Source organism: Pan troglodytes, chromosome 19 (genome assembly GCF_028858775.2).
Source record: "Pan troglodytes isolate AG18354 chromosome 19, NHGRI_mPanTro3-v2.0_pri, whole genome shotgun sequence".
Classification (NCBI taxonomy): domain Eukaryota; kingdom Metazoa; phylum Chordata; class Mammalia; order Primates; family Hominidae; genus Pan; species Pan troglodytes.
Window position 1 is genome coordinate 70,186,345 of NC_072417.2, and position 18,380 is coordinate 70,204,724.

General features: G+C 43.4%; 1 long non-coding RNA gene across 1 annotated transcript; it reads right to left on the bottom strand.

The window, feature by feature from the left end:
- Positions 1-11,660: 11,660 nt before the first annotated feature.
- Positions 11,661-18,376, bottom strand: LOC101058698 (uncharacterized). Its single transcript, XR_008540528.2, has 2 exons — positions 18,178-18,376; positions 11,661-12,773 (listed from the first exon to the last, which is right to left on the bottom strand). It is a non-coding gene; the product is annotated as an uncharacterized LOC101058698 (long non-coding RNA).
- Between the last annotated feature and the right edge of the window lie 4 nt (positions 18,377-18,380).

Genomic DNA, 18,380 nt, shown 5'->3' on the forward strand with positions numbered 1-18,380 from the left:
CCTGCCTTGCCCAAAGATCACACTTATTTCACGAAGTTTCAGGCTCAAGCCCTCCCCACTATTCTGTGCCACACATGCCCATAACCTCAGTGCCAAGTCAGAGGCTGAATGCTCATTATGTGCTTAGTGTAGGGTGGATTGTTTAAACATTAAAATATTCATGGAATGAAAAAAATAGGTACATTGCATTTTACCATAGGAAAACTAGTAAAATGGGACCACGTACTCCTGACCAAGGACTCAGAACTGAATAAGTCAAAAATACATCCTAAAAGATTATAAAAATCTGTAATCACCTAAAACAATAAACACGTGCCACTCCAGCTTCTATAAAATGGGTTTGAGGTACTCTACACAGTGATTACACAGGGAGTCCAATGAACTGTAGAGCACATAGAAGTACCATTGGATCATACACTTGAACTCAAGCCTAATTTGGTGGCTATCATGTGGTCAATTATAATCTTGCTGGACTAGTTAGACCTTAGCATGGTTCATATGAGATGATTTAATGATCCAAACATACCTCAAAGATGCCTTTATTTTCTCATGATCTGTTTCCCTGGAGAGCAAGCAGAGGTATTTGAAACAATTTCCATGAGTCAGTACCTTCAGTGCTTAATGTGCTATTGGTAATGACAGGCCTTCTAGCCAACTGGGTCTAGTATTGAGGAAACAAGATGCACTGGGAGGTGTGGACACCTGGCACATGACACGCCCACTGGGGTGGGGCATGTCCTGGGAGGGAAGCCCATGAGTGTGGGTGCCGGGAGGCCATCCAGTATGGCAGGCAGAACTTGGAACTTGGAGTGCAAGGAAGCTGATAATAAACAGTTTTATAGTAAAATGGGAGGCCTCAGAGTCATCTCGTATAACAAGAGGTGGACAGAGGGTAGCAACAGATCAGATATTTAATTAACACCCTTGGCATTCTTGGATACCACAGTCACCATTCAAAATACTGTGGGGTGATCCCAGAGATCCATGATATGTAGTCATTTGCCATTTTGCCAGGACAAGGATCTTAAACACCTGAGGACCTAAGAACGACTTAAGTGAATGGCTGGCATTCCATCTCACCGTAACTTTGTGTTTCTTTGTTCATGGTTGGGTATGCAGAAATTTTCCTTCGGTAATTAAAAAAATAAAAATGACCACAGTGGTTTTTCTTTGGAAAAAAGTCAGCTGCTTCTTACTGGTATTAAACTGAAGAGAAATTCAGTCAGAAAATGAAATATAACTGAATGTGAAACTCAGCTGTGCTTGGCTAAAAGGGGTTGACCAGGCCCCCTTGCTCTTGTCTGTCTGTCTGTCTCTCTCTCTCTCTGTGTCTCCCTCTGTCACCGAGGCTGGAATGCAATGGTGTGATCACTACAGCCTCTAACTCCTGCCCATCCCAAAGTGCTGGATTACTTGAATGAGCCACTGCCCCTGGCCCCCACTTATACTCTAATTAAAAAAAAAAAAGACATTGAAGAAGCTATTTGAATATGACCCCAAAAAGGGTCATCAAAGGAGAGTTAAACTTTAGTGAAAGTTGAAAAGGAGGTTAACATGAGACGTGAGGCTATCCACAAGCAGCAGTGAGCCTTTGATTCTGGAGAAAAAGGGGCATCTGCATAAACAACACAGAGATTCAAAAAGGCTTGGAAAAGTGTTACTCAAGCATGTTATGGGTTGGCTGTAATCAGAAATCAAGATTGGGGGAGCTGTTGTTGGGAAAGCATGTCAGCAGGTAAGCAGCAACATTGCCCCCCCACCGACCCCGCTGGATGGGTGGAGCATGGGGAGGGACTTAGTCCCGGAAGGCCTAGAGGGAGTGCTCAGCAGATCATCATCACACCACTGCACTATGCACTGCAGCCTGGGTGCAGATCCTGTGTCTTAAAAAAAAAAAAAAAAAAAGTTGGGGTTGGGGGAGGACTTTTGGCCCCGGGAGTGAGGCAGAAGCTAGCCAACAGAACCTAAGACAGGGGCCAGAAGTCCAAGCAGACCCCAGAGCAAACTTACTTTGTGTTGTATTCCCCAGTACCAAGCCAAACATCCTACTCTTTCTTTCTAAAATCAGGATCGCTCCTAAAAATTGTGGCAGGGCTGAGCCTCCAGGTTCAAAGGAGGTTCAAGAGCTCTGAGATATAGAGAAGAGGGCTGGAAAGGCTAGGAACCAGAAAGGGTGTGAGAAAATTTTCCCAATGAGAAGAGCGGGGGCAGACTGCTGCAGGGCTCCTGGATAAGTCAAATGATGTAACAACTGGTTCTCCTTCTTTGCTGGGGAACCTTTACATAAAGTCCTCAATTTGTGGCTGCCTGGCTTAAGGCTAGGGCAATTTGTACTGTGTCAACTTGAATAAGTTGGGATCTACATTTCCCAGAATCCCATTCCCCATATGGTTTCAAGAGTGAGTTCGCCAAAAGAGGAATTTGCAGGATATTAGACAGAGGTGAAGCAGCAGCCATTACCCTCTGTAGGCTGTCGTGATTAGAAGTGGTTACAAACAAATGCAGAGGTGCCTATGACCACTGGCACCTCTGGTTCCAGGTGTAGGGCCCGTTTTTTTTTTCTTGCTGTCTTCTGCTCCCAATCTACCTCTCCTTACCAACTGCTGATGTTATGGAACAATGGTGTTTTTGTTTGTTTTGTTTTGTTTTGTTTGACACAGAGTCTGGCTCTGTCCTCCAGACTGGAATGCAATGGCGTGACCTTGGCTCACTGAAACCTCCGCCTCCCGGGTTCAAGCAATTATTGTGCCTCAGCCTCCCAAGTAGCTGGGACTACAGGCGCATGCCACCACGTCCAGGTAATTTTTGTATTTTTAGTGGAGACTTGATTTCATCATGTTGGCCAGCCTGGTCTCAAACTCCTGGCCTCAAGTGATCCAACTGCCTTGGCCTCCCAAAGTGCTGGGATTACAGGTGTGAGCCATTGCACCCAGCCCAATGGTGACTCTTGACTCACCACCATATACTTGACAGCGATGCACAAAGGCAGTAGCTATGCAAAGGGACGGCTTCCCACTGACCTCCCATGAGCTTGTTTTGCCATCCTATTTTGGGGCTAGATGTGCTTAGCTTCTCAGATTGATCAAATAGTAATCTCTTCTCTGATCCCCTACTTTTCTCCTGGACCTTCACTTTCTTGGCTCCCCTTACAAATGTGTAAGATCTCATCCTAGAATACATTTCCTATCCTGTAAGTAGTAGTTCTGCTTCCCTGGATAACCTCTGACTATATACTAGGTAGACTGAAAAATCCGGGCAGGTGCTTACTTACTCTTAAGGATTATTTGGTTCCAAGAAACAGAAAGCCACGCTGAACTAATTTAAGCAAAAAAGGAGGCCTTTATTGGCTGATGTTCTCAAACCATGAAAGTGCTGGAGTGACTAGAGCCAGGAATTTAAAAATTGTCAGTCTCTTATCTCTGCTGCTCTTTTCCTGTTAGCTTTATTCTTCCCTCCATGGAGAAAGGCTGATCAGCCCAGCTTGGGTCATGTGTCCACTATGTGGACTAATCACAGGCTAGAGGAATGAGGCATTATAATTGATCTACCTGGGTCACTTGCCCACCTCCATGATTTGGAATTGAGCCTATTATTAGAAAAAAGTGTAGCATCAATGTGGCTGCTGAGAGAACTGTAAGCCAGGAAACTACCTCCAGTCACATCTACTACACTACATTTAGTAAAATTAAACTGGGCAATTTTGAGCATAACCAAAGCCCTTTCTAGCTAATGAATTTAAAGACATATCTAGCAGTTGGAGGACACAAATAAGTTGCATAGGCCCTTCATAGAATCTGATATTACAGGCTGGGCATTGTGGCTCACACCTGCAATCCCAGCACTTTGGGAGGCTGAGGCGGGTGGATCATCTGAGGTCAGGAGTTTGAGACCAGCCTGACCAACATGGTGAAGCCCCATCTCTACTAATAATACAAAAATTAGCCAGGTGTGGTGGCGCATGCCTGTAATTGCAGCTACTTGGGAGGCTGAGGCAGGAGAATCACTTGAACCAGGGAGGCGGAGGTTGCAGTGAGCCAAGATTGTACCACTGCACTTGTCTGGGCAACAAGGGCGAAACTCTGTCTCAAAAAAAAAAAGAATCTGACATTACACTAAAATGCGTTGAGAGTTTTTTTTTTTTTTGAGATGGAGTCATGCTCTGTCCCCCAGACTGGAGTGCAGTGGTGCAATCTCAGCTCACTGCAAGCTCCGCCTCCCAGGTTCACGCCATTCTCCTGCTTCAGCCTCCTGAGTAGCTGGGACTACAGGCGCCCGCCACCACGCCCAGCTAATTTTTTGAATTTTTAGTAGAAACAGGGTTTCACCGTGTTAGCCAGGATGGTCTCGATCTCCTGACCTCGTGATCCGCCCACCTTGGCCTCCCAAAGTGCTGGGATTACAGGCATGAGCCACCGTGCCCAGCTTGAGAGCTTTTTGTAGTTTACTGGAAACCTTACAAACATCAGGTTATTGAGGATCTTTAGATGGAGCTCCAAAATGTGTCTCACTAGAGGCTTGCTAAGATGGGCAGAAGACATTCTGACAGTGAAAGAAGGGTGAGAAGAACAATATACTTTTTTTTTTTTTTTTTAGATGGAGTCTTGCTTAGGCTGGAGTGTAGAGGCACAATCTTTGTTCACAGAAACCTCAGCCGCCCAGGTTCAAGTGATTCTCCTGCCTCAGCCTCCCAAGTAGCTGGGATTATAGGCATGAACCACTACATCCAGCTATTTTTTTATTTTTATTTATTTATTTTTTTATTTTTTAGTAGAGATAAGGTTTCACCTTATTGGCCAGGCTGGTCTTGAACTCCTGGCCTCATATGATCTGCCAGCCTTGGCCTCCCAAAGTGCTGGGATTACAGGTGTGAGCCACTGTGCGCAGCCAAGAGCGATATAAGTCTTAATTAGGAAGCAAAGGAAGTGAAAGATGGAGAAGATTACATCTTTACTACATTGAGTCTCTCTATCCATAAACATATTTAATAATGTCTCCATTTAAGAATTATTTTATGTCTTTAAATAAAGGCTATAAGTTTTCTCCACGAATGTTTTGGCCATATTTTAATAGACTTATTCTTAGATACTTTATAGATTTTGGTACTATTATAAATGGTATTTAAAAAATTATTCTAATTGTTTGCTATTAATATACAAGAAAGTATTTCCCCCTCCGGTGCCCCGGGCATTTTATATCCAGAAACTTTAGTGAACTTTCTCATTAGTTCTAAGAATTTATCTGGAGAGGCTCTTGAATTTTCTCTATATTGTCTCCTAATTTTTCACATTAAAGTTAATTTTTGTGAAAAATCCAAATTAAGTAATGTAAGCCTAGGACTATAATATCCTATATTAATGTTTTATGCCTTAACAACTAACAAAATTTATTTAGCTCTTACTGGAAATCATATTGGTCTGTGGAAGTGCTTTGCAAAGTGTGTTCCATCAGCCAGGAGAAAGTTTTCATACTTCACACTACATTCTTTTCTTGGAGATTCACAAAGGCCCTGAGAAGTCCTGCAAAGAATCTTCTCAAAACTGGGTAAAGCCTGCATTCCAAACTGACTTCATCACGGAACCCCCTTCCAAACAATGCTTTCCAGCCTTCTGAAGAACTACTTTTTATAAAGAACACACTTTGGGAAATGATGGTCTAACGAAACGAGTCATGAAAACTGGGTAACCCCAGGATTTTCTCAAGAATCTACTCTCTCATTCACAATGTTCTATGGAAGCTAAGCTGGGTGGAATAAGGCTCTATTTGGCTTTTTCTTTTTCTATTCTTCAGTCTGTAACAATAACTCCCTGTGGGTTAATGCCGGCATCTGAAAGAAAGAAAAATATGCACATTAAATCTCATGAGGCTACCCAGTATGTCTGTTCCTCAGGAAAGGGTCACAGCTGGTCACAGTGGGAGATTGTCCTTGGAATTCCCATCAGTATCTTTTAACCGATGTTGAGATCACATTTTTTTTGTTTGTTTCCCTTCCTGCTAAATCCCAGGCCATCAGCTCTCATGCCATGTGTTTTTCCTTACATTATACAGAACCACAAGTGTTTATCAAAAGCTGTCCTTTCTGTGTTCTGCATTATGTACAAAGGCTAAAAATTTGACAGAGTACAACTAAATAAATGGAAATATAAAAGCTCCACAAATAGGAACATATTTTATTGGGAGAAAAAAGCTGTGATTATGTAAGTTTTCCTTGGACTGCTATTTCTGATCAGGGTGCTTATTATACTATCTGAAAGGATAATAATGAGTGTCCACCTTCGTGGGTCTCACATCAAACTTACTTGAGGAGCTCTGAAAAAATACAGGTTTTTCCCCAACTGGGACCCTCTGAATTAGAATCTCCAGTGACAAGCTTAAGCACTTGTATTTTTAAATGTTCTGGACTTCACTCTCTGGCATTTATTACATGGCCTTTCTTTTTAAATAAATCATCTTTCAAAATGGTCTTGCCTACATTTTTTTTCCTGACTTCGATTTAAAATAACAATAAAGAATATTTTTAAATAAAAAAAATCAATTCCGGCCAGAAGTGACAGCTCATGCCTGTAATCCCAGCGGTGTGATAGCTCATGCCTGTAGTCCCAGCTACTCAGGAGGCTGAGGTGGGAGAATCACTTGAGCCCAGGAGGTTGAGGCTGCAGTGAGCCGTGAATGCACCACTGCACTCCAGCCTGGGTGACAGAGTGAGACCCTGTCTCAAAACAAAACAAAACAGAACAACTTTCCAAACACAAACAAATGATATTTTTTCCATGTCTGGCTCTCATCCTTGTTCATATAGAGAAATTCTGGAATTCTGAATTTGTCACTTAGCATTTCATTTTTTTAAATTTCCGTGCTACCATACGGTAATTGTCATTTTTAGCAATTGCATAATATTCCAACATGTATTTATTTGTATCATAACTTAGCTAACCATTCCTTTACTATCAGACCTTTAAGCTATTTCTCTATTTTTAGTTGCCCTAAGGAGCTTGATATGTATGGATTTTGCTTTTGTTTTGAACCAATTCCCTCGGGATAATTTTCTGGAAGTCTGGTTATTGGGTCAAAGGATATGAACATTTTTTATGTCTCTTGTTAATGATTACTAAATTGCTTCCCAAAAGGTTGAACAAATTCACAAAGCCATGCCCCAACTCCATGGCATAATTGCTGAGGTTTTCAGAGAGGGGCAGACAATACTAGAAGTCTGTTGGGTTTTCCCATGACAAATCAATAAATGACTCTAAAAATACAAGTCCTATTACTTTACCTAAGAAGAAAGGCAAGAAGCCTAGTAATAACAACAGTATTATTATGGCACTGCTCGACCATCTCACCCTCTATGGGCCAGCACTTTCCTTGCATTCTTTCTATTATATAATTCTAATATATATTCTATAATTCTGAATACCCTAGGAAGTTAGATCTTGCTGCTCCTCAGTTCGCAGATGAGACAAAGGTGGGAAGAGAGGTTTAATGCCTTGCTCAAGGGTTATACAGTGAGTTAGTATTGTAATGTGGATTTGAACCCTGTGTTGTTGGGCTTTTAAATTTTATTATTTTGTCTTTTTCAAAAACTTAAATTTTTTTTTTGTTTTCTTTTTTCTTTCTTTGCTGCTTGAATCAGAATGAACCCTGTGTTTTACAACTGCTGCTATGCTATCAGGTTGGTGCAAAAGTGATTGTGAGTTTTGCCATTACAGTTTACTTTTTTTTTTTTTTTGAGACAAAGTCTTTTTTTTTTTTTTTTTTGAGACGGAGTCTCGCTCTGTCACCCAGGCTGGAGTGCAGTGGCACGATCTCGACTCACTGCAACCTCCGCCTCCCAGGCTCAAGCAATTCTCCTGCTTCAGCCTCCCTAGTAGCTGGGATTACAGGCACATGCCACCACGCCCGGCTAATTTTTGTATTTTTAGTAGAGATGGGGTTTCACCATGTTGGCCAGGCTGGTCTCGGACTCCTGACCTCAAGTGATCCACCCACCTTGGCATCCCAAAGTGCTGGGATGTGAGCTACCATGCCCTGCCTTACAGTTTACTTTTAATGACAAAACCCGCAATTACTTTTGTACCAACCTAATTAATTTCACACCATTGATTCCTAAAGCAGTCCCAAAATCTCACCAGCTAGGTGCCTCCTAATTCATAAATTGGCTGTAAAATGGAATAAGACACAATAGATGCAGCAGGTTAAGGATATCCACAATGTCCTGCTGCTTCTCCCATCAAGAGGTGGTCTATTGACCCTCCCCTTAAGTCTGGGCTGGCCTGTGACTTTTTTTTGACCAATAGAATGCAGCATCACTACATCACACCCAGACTTAGGTCTGACAGCTTCAGTGTTCACCCTCTTGGAGCCCCAAGCCACTATGTAAAGAGAATCAGTCTTTCTAGAGAGACCACAGAAGAAATGTGTGGCCAGCCCAGCTTTTTCAGCCATCACTGCTGAGGCTTTAGACATGATTGTCACCATCTTGGATCCTCTATCCTCAGTTAAGTCACCCAGTTGGCAATATGTGGAACAGAAACAAACCATCCCTGATGAGCTAAAAATCAGCTGTTGTTTTAAATGCTGTTAAATATTGAGGTGCTCTGTTATGCAACAAAAATAACTGAAGCAATAGGGTTTATTCTGGTGAAAACCAAATGCAGAAAGAGTATCAGCAATATGTTTAGTCTTCCCAAACCCTAACACAAGCAGAATAAAACTCACTGACATTTACCACCTCTCATGCCACCTAGCACTTAACCTCTATCATGACATTGACTCTGCTGCACGCAGCCTTAACTTACGTACACGTCTCCCTTCCCTACCAGATTAGGTGTAAATTACCTTGGTAACCACAGCCTTTTACACAAGGCCTGGCACAAAAGAGTTACTTAATACATATTTGTTGAATGAACTTTGACTTGCTCTTGATTGATTGATGAAAGCACTTGAAATGGAATAATAGCTTTTATTTATTGTGCTCAGCATTGTGCAAAGTATTTTACATAGATTATTTCATTTAATCTTCACAATGATCCCATGAAATAGGTCCTATGATTATCTTCATTTTACAGATGAGGAAACTAAGAGGCTAGGTAACTTGCTTGAGGTCACACTGCTAGGGGCCAGCGCAGATTCAAACCCCACTTTGCAAAGAGAAAATATTTTGTTATAAAACATTTCAATCACACAAATAACTATAGAGATGAATGTAACACACACCAATGTACTTCTGCTTCCCCAAAGCCTTAACCTTTTATATTTGCTTCAAGTCTTTACAATGCTTTTAAATAAATAAAATATTACAGATTCAGCTTAAGTTCCTTGTGTACTTGCCATTAGGAGGGTACACAGTGAACTTCAACTGATGTACATCCTTCTCTTCCTCCTTTATCCTTGATCCCAAGATAACCATCAACCTGAATCTGGTGTCACTCATGACAGGCAACTCAGGCCTGTTTTTGTTTTTTCAACGTATGCATGCATTCACAGGCAATGTTTTGTGGGTTTTAAAAAACTACATAAAAGGAATCAAATTGTTTACACCCTTCCATGCCAGAAATGGCTTTTTCTCAGTCAATAAATACATTTTTGAGATTCATCCACATTAATATATGTAGCTTTTTGATGCTGTATAATATTTCTCTGTAGAACTACACCATAATTTATTTAGCCATTCACCTGTTGAAGGAAATTGTTTCCAAAAAGAATTTTTTGTTGTTGTTATTACAAACAATGTCTCAATGGACATTTGTATACATGTCTCCCTAAGCAGATCAGTAACAGTTTCCACCTAGGAGTCCAGTTGCTGGATTACAGTTTACATACATCTTTAACTTTACTAGATTTTTTCCAAATGTTGTGCAAAGTGGTTGTACTGATTAATATTCCCAGAGCCCAGTTTCTTAAACATTATGCAATTGTCTTTTTTTTTTTTTTTAAGACAGGGTCTCGCTCTGTTGCCCTGGCTGGAATGCAGTGGTGCAGTCATAGCTCACTGCAGCTTTGATCTCCCAGCCTCAAGTGATTCTCCCGCTTCCACCTCCCAAGTAGCTGGGACTACAGGTGCATGCCATTATGCCCAACTAATTTGTTTTATTTTTATTTTTAGTACAGATGAGGTTTCGCTATGTTGCCCAGGCTGGTCTTGAACTCCTGAGTTCAAGCAATCCTCCCACCTCAGCCTCCCAAAGCACCAGGATTATAGGCATGAGAGATACCGCACCCAACCGTAAGCAAAAATCTTGATATCAGTTCTAGGGTTATCATCAAACAAGTGTTTTTAAAGTATCTGTGCTGGGCAAGGCAATACTTTAGGCATTTGCAGCAATTAAATGAATGAAGCCATTGCAGTGTGTGCACAAAATCCTAAGAGGTCTGGTTGGTTGTGTCATGGTAGATAGCACTAGCTCTGTTAGGACTCACCTCCAACTACAAAAGTGTCTCAGAGGGCCATGCAGGTCAAGCCCTGCACATGGGCATCCAACCCAAGGGCAAGTAGGGGCTGAAGTCCAGGCTGGGCTTCTGCACTCCACTCACCATGAAGCCTCGCACAGGGCTGCGCCTGTCTATGGAATGGAACACCTGTTGCCTAATTTGCATAATGCCACTGAATAGGCTCATGGCAGTCCTGGGTAGAATGCATTCATCTGTGGGAAACTGGTGTGCCTGATCAAATGGGAGACAGAGATTACTAAGAAATTTGCTAGGTTTTAGAATAGGTAAATCCAGAAAATGGTTCCAGAGAAATAGGAGGGGGTGTGTGAAGGTTGGTGGCAATGGAAAATTTGGGTGCAGTGTCCAAGTTCTCATATTGCTATGTACTCTGCCCCATCACTCCTAGGAGTGGGTCACCTTGGCCAAATGTCTCATCCCCAGGGAAGCTCCTGTCTCCCTGAAATTCTGCGAGACTTCTGGGTCTTGCTGTTTCAGACCATCTCAGCTGCAACTGTGTGTCTAAGGGTATGAAAACTAACAAAATAAATATGGTACATGAGATTGCAAACCTCACCCAGAAAGGGTTCACTGCAGTTTCCCTACAGATTCAAGCAATTCAAATGCCCATACACAGGCATCCAGCATGGTTGGGTGGCCTCCAGGAGGATCTCAATAGTTGGACCAGAAGGTATCTCCCATGGAATCAAATGACGTAAGTAACAGTGTTTGATGATTTAATTGCTTCTCTACATGCATGAACCTTGCTGTAGTTAAAGGACCTAAATTGGCTGTGGATAGAACCTCACCCTACCTGAAGGAGTCTGCAGAGTTTCTTAGGCTCCATTTCTAAACTAAATTCCAATTGGAAGAAGCTGGGAAGAATGGAGGGGGCTCTGGGAAGCTGGGAAATATGGCCAACCATATTCCTGACAGCCACCCACTAAACAGAACCAGAATCAGGATCTTAAATAACTAGCTAAAAAATTCCCAAGTAGTATGTGGTGGTGATGGTGCCTGGGTAGCAGGCCCCTTCATCACAGCCCCCTGGATGGGGCTCCTGCCCTGGGAAGCCAGGGCACCTGAGGTTCAGAAGGGAGTCAGCGGACAGCCCTCTTTTATCATGTTCTGAATGACATCACATTCCCTTTTACCAACTGCTGTCCATGGTTCAAGAAAGAAGGGCACTGTGTTAATTTCCTAGGGCCTCTGTAACAAAATACTGCAAACTGAGTGGCTTAAGACAGCAGAAATTTATTGTATCACAGTTCTGGTGGGAAGAAGTCCAAATCAAGGTGTCAGCAGGGACATGCTCCCTCTCTGAAACCTGTAGGGGAATCCTTCTTTGCCTCTTCCTTACTTCTGGTGGTTTGCTGGCGATCTGGCATTCTTTGGCTTATAGATATATTAATCCAATTTTCTGTCTTCACATGGTGCTGTCTCTGTGCCTCCCTGCCTTCACATGGTTGTCTTCTGTTTTTTTTTTTTTTGAGATGGAGTCTCGCTCTGTTGCCCAGGCTGGAGTACAGTGGCGCGATCTCGGCTGACTGCAACCTCCGCCTCCTGGGTTCACACCATTCTCCTGCCTCAGCCTTCCGAGTAGCTGGGACTACAGGCGCCCACCACCATGCCCGGCTAATTTTTTTGTATTTTTAGTAGACACAGGGTTTTACCATGTTAGCCAGGATGGTCTCGATCTCCTGACCTCACGATCTGCCCACCTTGGCCTCCCAAAGTATTGGGATTACAGGCGTGAGCCACCGCGCCCGACCAAAACATAATTTGCCCAGGCTGGAGTGTGGTGGCACCATCACAGCTCACTGCAGCCTCAACCTTTCATGCTCAAGTGATCCTCCCACCTCAGCCTTCCAAGTAGTTGGGACCACAGGCACATGCCACCATGCTGCACTAGTTTTTTGTATTTTTAGTAGAGACAGGGTTTCACCGTGTTAGCCAGGATGGTATTGATCTCCTAACCTTGTGATCCACCCGCCTCGGCCTCCCAAAGTGCTGGGATTACAGGTGTGAGCCACTGCGCCCGGCCTGGTTGTCTTCTTATAAAGACGCCAGTCACACTGGAGTAGGGGTCTAATCTATCCCAGGATGACCTCAGCTTAACTAATTACATTTGCAATAACCCTGTTCCCACATAAGGTCACGTTCTGAGGTACTGGGGGTTAGGGTTTCAACATTCTTTTGAAGGGACCTAATTCCACCCATAACAGACCTGTTTCTGTATAAACTGCTCCCTTGGTCTCTGGATTTGCCTCCAGTGGCAGTTGGTTAATCCATGGGTTCCAAGTCAGATTGCTTGGGTGAAAATCTTGCCATTGCTGTTGTGTGACTAAGGTCTGTGGAACAGAAATACAGTGATACAGATTGCTGCGATACAGAAATAAATACAGATAACTAGAGTATCTAGTATTTGAGGTTGATGGAGGATTAGGATAAAGGACTCTGCATGGTGCTGGGCATTAAGTGCTCATTAAGCCTTAGTTACTTAAGTGCCATTAGTATTGTTATTCCCCCAGCTCTTTCCATTGACTTCTCTAGGAGTGGGTTATTTATTCTTCCCTGCAGACACACATGGTCCTGGGGCATAACCAAATGCATCTCCATTTTAAGAGAACTGGGAGTGGGGTGGAGTGTGGGAGGGCTCCTTCAGTGTATACATATAAAGGAGACAGTTCGTATTTATTAGCACTAAAAAAGTTCTTTCTGTAGATGCTTCCAATAGAAAAGTAGGGCATTTCTCAAACATGTGCCCCTGAAATTGGAGGGACTGCCAAGAGAAGAAAACCAACTGACTAATTTTTTTTTTGAGACAGAGTCTTGTTATGTTGCCCAGGCTGGAGTGCAGTGGTGTGATCATAGCTCACTGCAACCTTGAACTCCTGGGCTCAAGACATCCCTCCACCTCAGTCTCTGGAGTAGTTAAGACTACAGGAGTGCACCACCACATCCAGCAAATTTTTTTTAATTTTTTTGAGACAGGGTCTCACTCTGTTGCCCAGGCTGCTATGCAGTGGCACAATCACAGTTCACTGCAGCCTCAGCCTCCTGGAGTCAGGCAGATCCTCCTGCCTCAGCCTCCTGAGTAGCTGGGACTACAGGTGAGCGCCACCATGCCCAGCTAATGTTTTTTATTTTTTGTAAGAGACAGGGTCTTCTTATGTTGCCTAGGCTGGTATTGAACTCCTAGGCTCAAGCACTCCTCCTGCGACAGCCTCCCAAAGTGTTGGGATTACAGGCGTGAACCACCGCACCTGGCCACGTATCGAGCTAATTTCTAAAATTTTCTTGTAGATACACGGTCTTGCTACATTGCCCATGCTGCTGTTGAACTCCTAGCCTCAAGAGATCTTCCTGCCTTGCCTCTCAAAGCTCTGGGATTATATAGGTATGAGCCACTGCACCCGGCTCATTAACTAGCTAACTGTTTTTTGTTTTTGTTTTTTCTTTTTTTGAGACAGAGTCTCACTTTGTTGCCTGGGCTACAGTGCAGTGGTGTGATGATAGCTCATTACAGCCTCAACCTCCTGGGCTCAAGCAATCCTCCCGCCTCAGCTCCGCAAGTAGCAAGGATTAAAGGCAAGTACCAGCCTGTTTAGCTAATTTTTAAAATTTTTGTAGAGATGGGGTTTTGCCATTTTGTCCAGGCTGGTCTTGAACTCCTGGGCTCAAGCGATCCTTCTGCCTTGGCCTCTCAAAGTGCTGGGATTACATGCATGAGAATTAACTACCTTTTAAAAAGAGACTCACAAGGTGGCATTTACCTTGATGGATTTTCCCATGGTCCTGTGTCAAGCCCTCACTTAGCTTTAAAACAGCTTCAGAAACTTCACCATGTTCAAGTCCCAGAACTGAAAGCTGACTCATACTAAAAATATTCACATGATGTACAAGATACAGAAAATGAGAGAGGGTAGGTTATGTAATTTATAATGATAAAAATGTCATTGGTGGACCAGTGCCTTTCATCAGTCCGATCATGGCTTCTCTCCTTAGTGAGAATGATCAGAAGGCTACTGGGTGGGTACAGAGTCAGAGTGAGGGGCTTGGGTCATAGAATTTAAATGAATAATAGCATTGGGTTCAGATCTGACTGGTTTGACTTCTCAGAGAGCCCAGCTTCTTGATTAAATGAGATTGGACACCTTCTTCCTTTCACAGACACTTACTACTTCTTCTATTTTTATTTTTATTTTTTTGGTCTCCTTTGAATACTTTTATTTTTTACCTTCTTATTCTGACTGACATACTCCTTTCTGGATAAAATGTTTTGCTCTATTCACCAGATTCTAATTTTTTGTTGTTGTTGTTAAGGTCAGGATTAGAGTCTGATAGAAATGATCCATAACTAATCTGTACCGAAAAAATGCCATATTTATAAGACCATGCAAATGATTTCAGGGTGTTGTGGACATCCTTGATGTCCCAGGTTAAATTCCTATGCATCCTAGGTTAAAATTCCTGCCTTAGGCAGACCTTGCCCATTTTTGAGCTGACAAAGCTGAAGCCTAACAACCTTATCTTATTTTCCTCATGGCCAAGTTCTTAGGATCACCTTCCACCCTCACCTCTCTTCTCATTCCTCTACCTTCTAATCTTATATTAGGGCCACCGTGGTGACCTTGGAACTGTTCAGACCTTGTGGATACTTCCTCAGCCACAGGTACTGGGTTGAGGTCTAATGGTGATTGTAGTCAATCCTATTTTCTCACCTTTCCCCCTTTGACATGTATCTTGCACTTTCTCTAGTATTCCAGTTAACACACTCCTCTTTTCTTCCCTCATTCCTTTTTTCTGGCAGGCTGTGCCCATGTCCCCTTGCATCGGGTATGACTGACATATTTCTCTCATTCACCGCCGGTCTTTGTCCTTCTTTCTCATAACCATATTCCATAGCCCCATCTCGCTGTTTTACTCCTTCCATCTTCCTGTTTTTCTTTCCTACCAATGCTTCCAGGGCTTACATCCCTGGACATCATTTTCTCAGTTTCTTTCTATTCCTACCTCCACTACTGCTAAGCATTGCCTTTTTTTTTTTTTTCTCCTTTTTTTTTTTTTTTTCCCGAGATGGAATCTTGCTCTGTCACCCAGGCTGGAGTGCAGTGATGCGATCTCAGCTCACTGCAACCTCTGACCCCCAGGTTCAAGTGATTCTCCTGCCTCAGCCTCCCGAGTAGCTGGGATTACAGGTGCACAACACGCCTGGCTAACTTTTGTATTTTTAGTAGAGACAGGATTTCACCATGTTGGCCAGGCTAGTCTTGATCTCCTGACCTTGTGATCCACCGGCCTCAGCCTCCCAAAGTGCTGTGATTATAGGTGTGAGCCACCGTGCCCGGCCTAGCATTGTCTTTAATATATCTTTTTAAACATGATTTTCAAACCATATTTGTATTTCCCATTCAGACCACTCCTCTGAGCTCCAGACTTGCGTATGCAACCTAATTACTATTTACACTTCGATGTCACAAAAACAATGGGTCAAAAATGAAACCAACACTTCTCTGCCCCCAGCTTTCTCCTTCTCAGGAAATTGCACCCCAGTTCACATTGTAACTCAAGCCAGAAGAATCATCATTCATTGTTCCTTTTTCTTTACCACCACCAACATGAGTAAGTCTGCTCCTCTTTCAAAATATATCTTAAGTCCAAAGCAGTGTCTTCATCCCCAGAGCCATAATCCTTAGCTCAAACTAGCATCATTTCTTACCTGAACCACGTCCAGCATCCTCTTTCACTACTCTCCCTGATTTGACACTGATCTCTCTCTAATCTGTTCTTCCCACAGCAGCTACAGCTTGCTTTTAAAAACAGAAATTATGTCACTCTCTACTTAACCCTCTTTAATAGCTTCCTATTCATTCACGGAACACATTTTTACTGAACACCCTCTATGTACCAGGCCCTCAAAAATCCCTGCCCTCATGAAATAAATGAAGTCTAGACAGGGGTAAGGGTTATGAAGGAAAGAAGGGGTGAGGGATGGGGGGAGAGAGAGAGAGAGAGAGAGTGTGTGTGTGTGTATGTGTGTGTGTTTACAATTTAAAAGAGAGTCCAGGCTAGGCACGGTGGCTCACGTCTGTAATCTCAGCACTTTGGGAGGCCGAGGCAGACAGATCACCTAAGGTTAGGAGTATGAGACCAGCCTGACCAACATGGTGAAACCCTGTCTCTACTAAAAATACAAAAAATTTTAGCTGGGCATGGTGCCACGTGCCTGTAGTGGGACTACTCTGGCGGCTGAGGGAGGAGAATCGCTTGGACCTGGTAGGTGGAGGTTGCAGTGAGCTGAGATCGCACCACTGCACTCCAGCCTGGGTGACAGAGACTCCTCAAAAAATAAAAAATAAAATAAAACAGAGAGTCCAGGGAAGACTTCACTGAGTCTGAGTAGGTGACCTTTGAGCAAAGGACTTGAAAGAGGTGAAGACAGTGAGCTTTGCAGAATATTCCATGTGGAGGGAGGCCCTGAGGTAGAGTCATGACTGACTTTGGGACTGAGCAGAATAGAATAAAATCCAAGCTTCACTATTTACTATGGCAAATACTAAGTATTTACTAAGGCAGCCCAGGCCTCTATTCCCCCAAAAAACAAAGACAAGAAATGATCCTTTTTATCTCCTTTCCTGACGCTCCCTCCCTCAATACATACCATCCACACTGGTCTTCCAGTTTACCAGAAGTTGTTTCCTGCTTTTTCCTGTGTTGTGCATCTGCTAGGAATACTCCTCCAACCCTTATGCCCGTATACAATTTGCAAGGCTGGTTCCTTCTCATCCAATAAGTCTCAGTTTAAATTTCACTTTAGGCCTTTTCTGACCACAGGACCTAAAACATTTGGGCTCTTTTTGGCCGGGCGTGGTGGCTCACGCCTGTAATCCCAGCACTTTGGGAGGCCAAGGCGGGCGGATCACGAGGTCAGGAGATCGAGACCATCCTAGCTAACACGGTGAAACCCCGTCTCTACTAAAAATAGAAAAAATTAGCCGGGCGTGGTGGCGGGCGCCTGTAGTCCCAGCTACTCGGGAGGCTGAGGCAGGAGAATGGCGTGAACCTGGGAGGCGGAGCTTGCAGTGAGCCGAGATCGTGCCACTGCACTCCAGCCTGGGCGACAGAGCAAGACTCCGTCTCACAAAAAAAAATAAAAAATAGGGCTCTTTTTCTTTCTTTCCTATGTCAGTTTCCTATTTGTTTCCTTCCTGACATCTACCACACCATGCAATTGGGATTCATATATATATATGAATTTGACTTAAATCTCATTAGGTATAGTAAATGGCATCTGTCATTTAAACTTGCATTTGATCACTAGTGAAGATTAAGCATTTTCCCAAGTAATTGTTAGTTCTTAGCATGATCTATTTTCTATATTTTGGCCAAACAAATGTTCATTTAAAGTCACTTTGTTTTAAGGATGACAGCAGGGCTGGACAGCCAAAACCCTACCCTCTCCATTTATTTTGGAGGAATTTATTTTCCCAAGTTCCTGGCACAGATAGTGACTCACCGTGACTATCTCTGCAAAAATCATTCCAAAACCCACACCAATTCAGAGAAAAGTGCTTCATTTCGATAACATCGACTTGTGAAAACGAGCAAGAAAGTTGCATTTGAGTGGTACCAGGTTTCACCATTATGCAGTTATCGAGCAATTATTAATGGCCAACCCAATTATACGCTACAAGGAAATGACGGTCACAGGGAAGCTCAAAGCCCCGAAGCGAGGGAAGCCCTGCTCCTCACCGGCCCCTCCGCCTTTTCCAGGGCGCTCTCCGTCCCGAGGCAGGAGATGGCCTGGTTGACCCTTCGAGACAAGGCGGCAAAACCGGTGCTGGGCTTGCAGGGCAGGGCATCAAGGTTCCTCCGGGTGCTGTACCGTCCCGCCCGGCCCCTCTCCCGGGCACCGGAGAGATGACGGCTCTCTCGCGAGAGCGCGAGCAAGACCC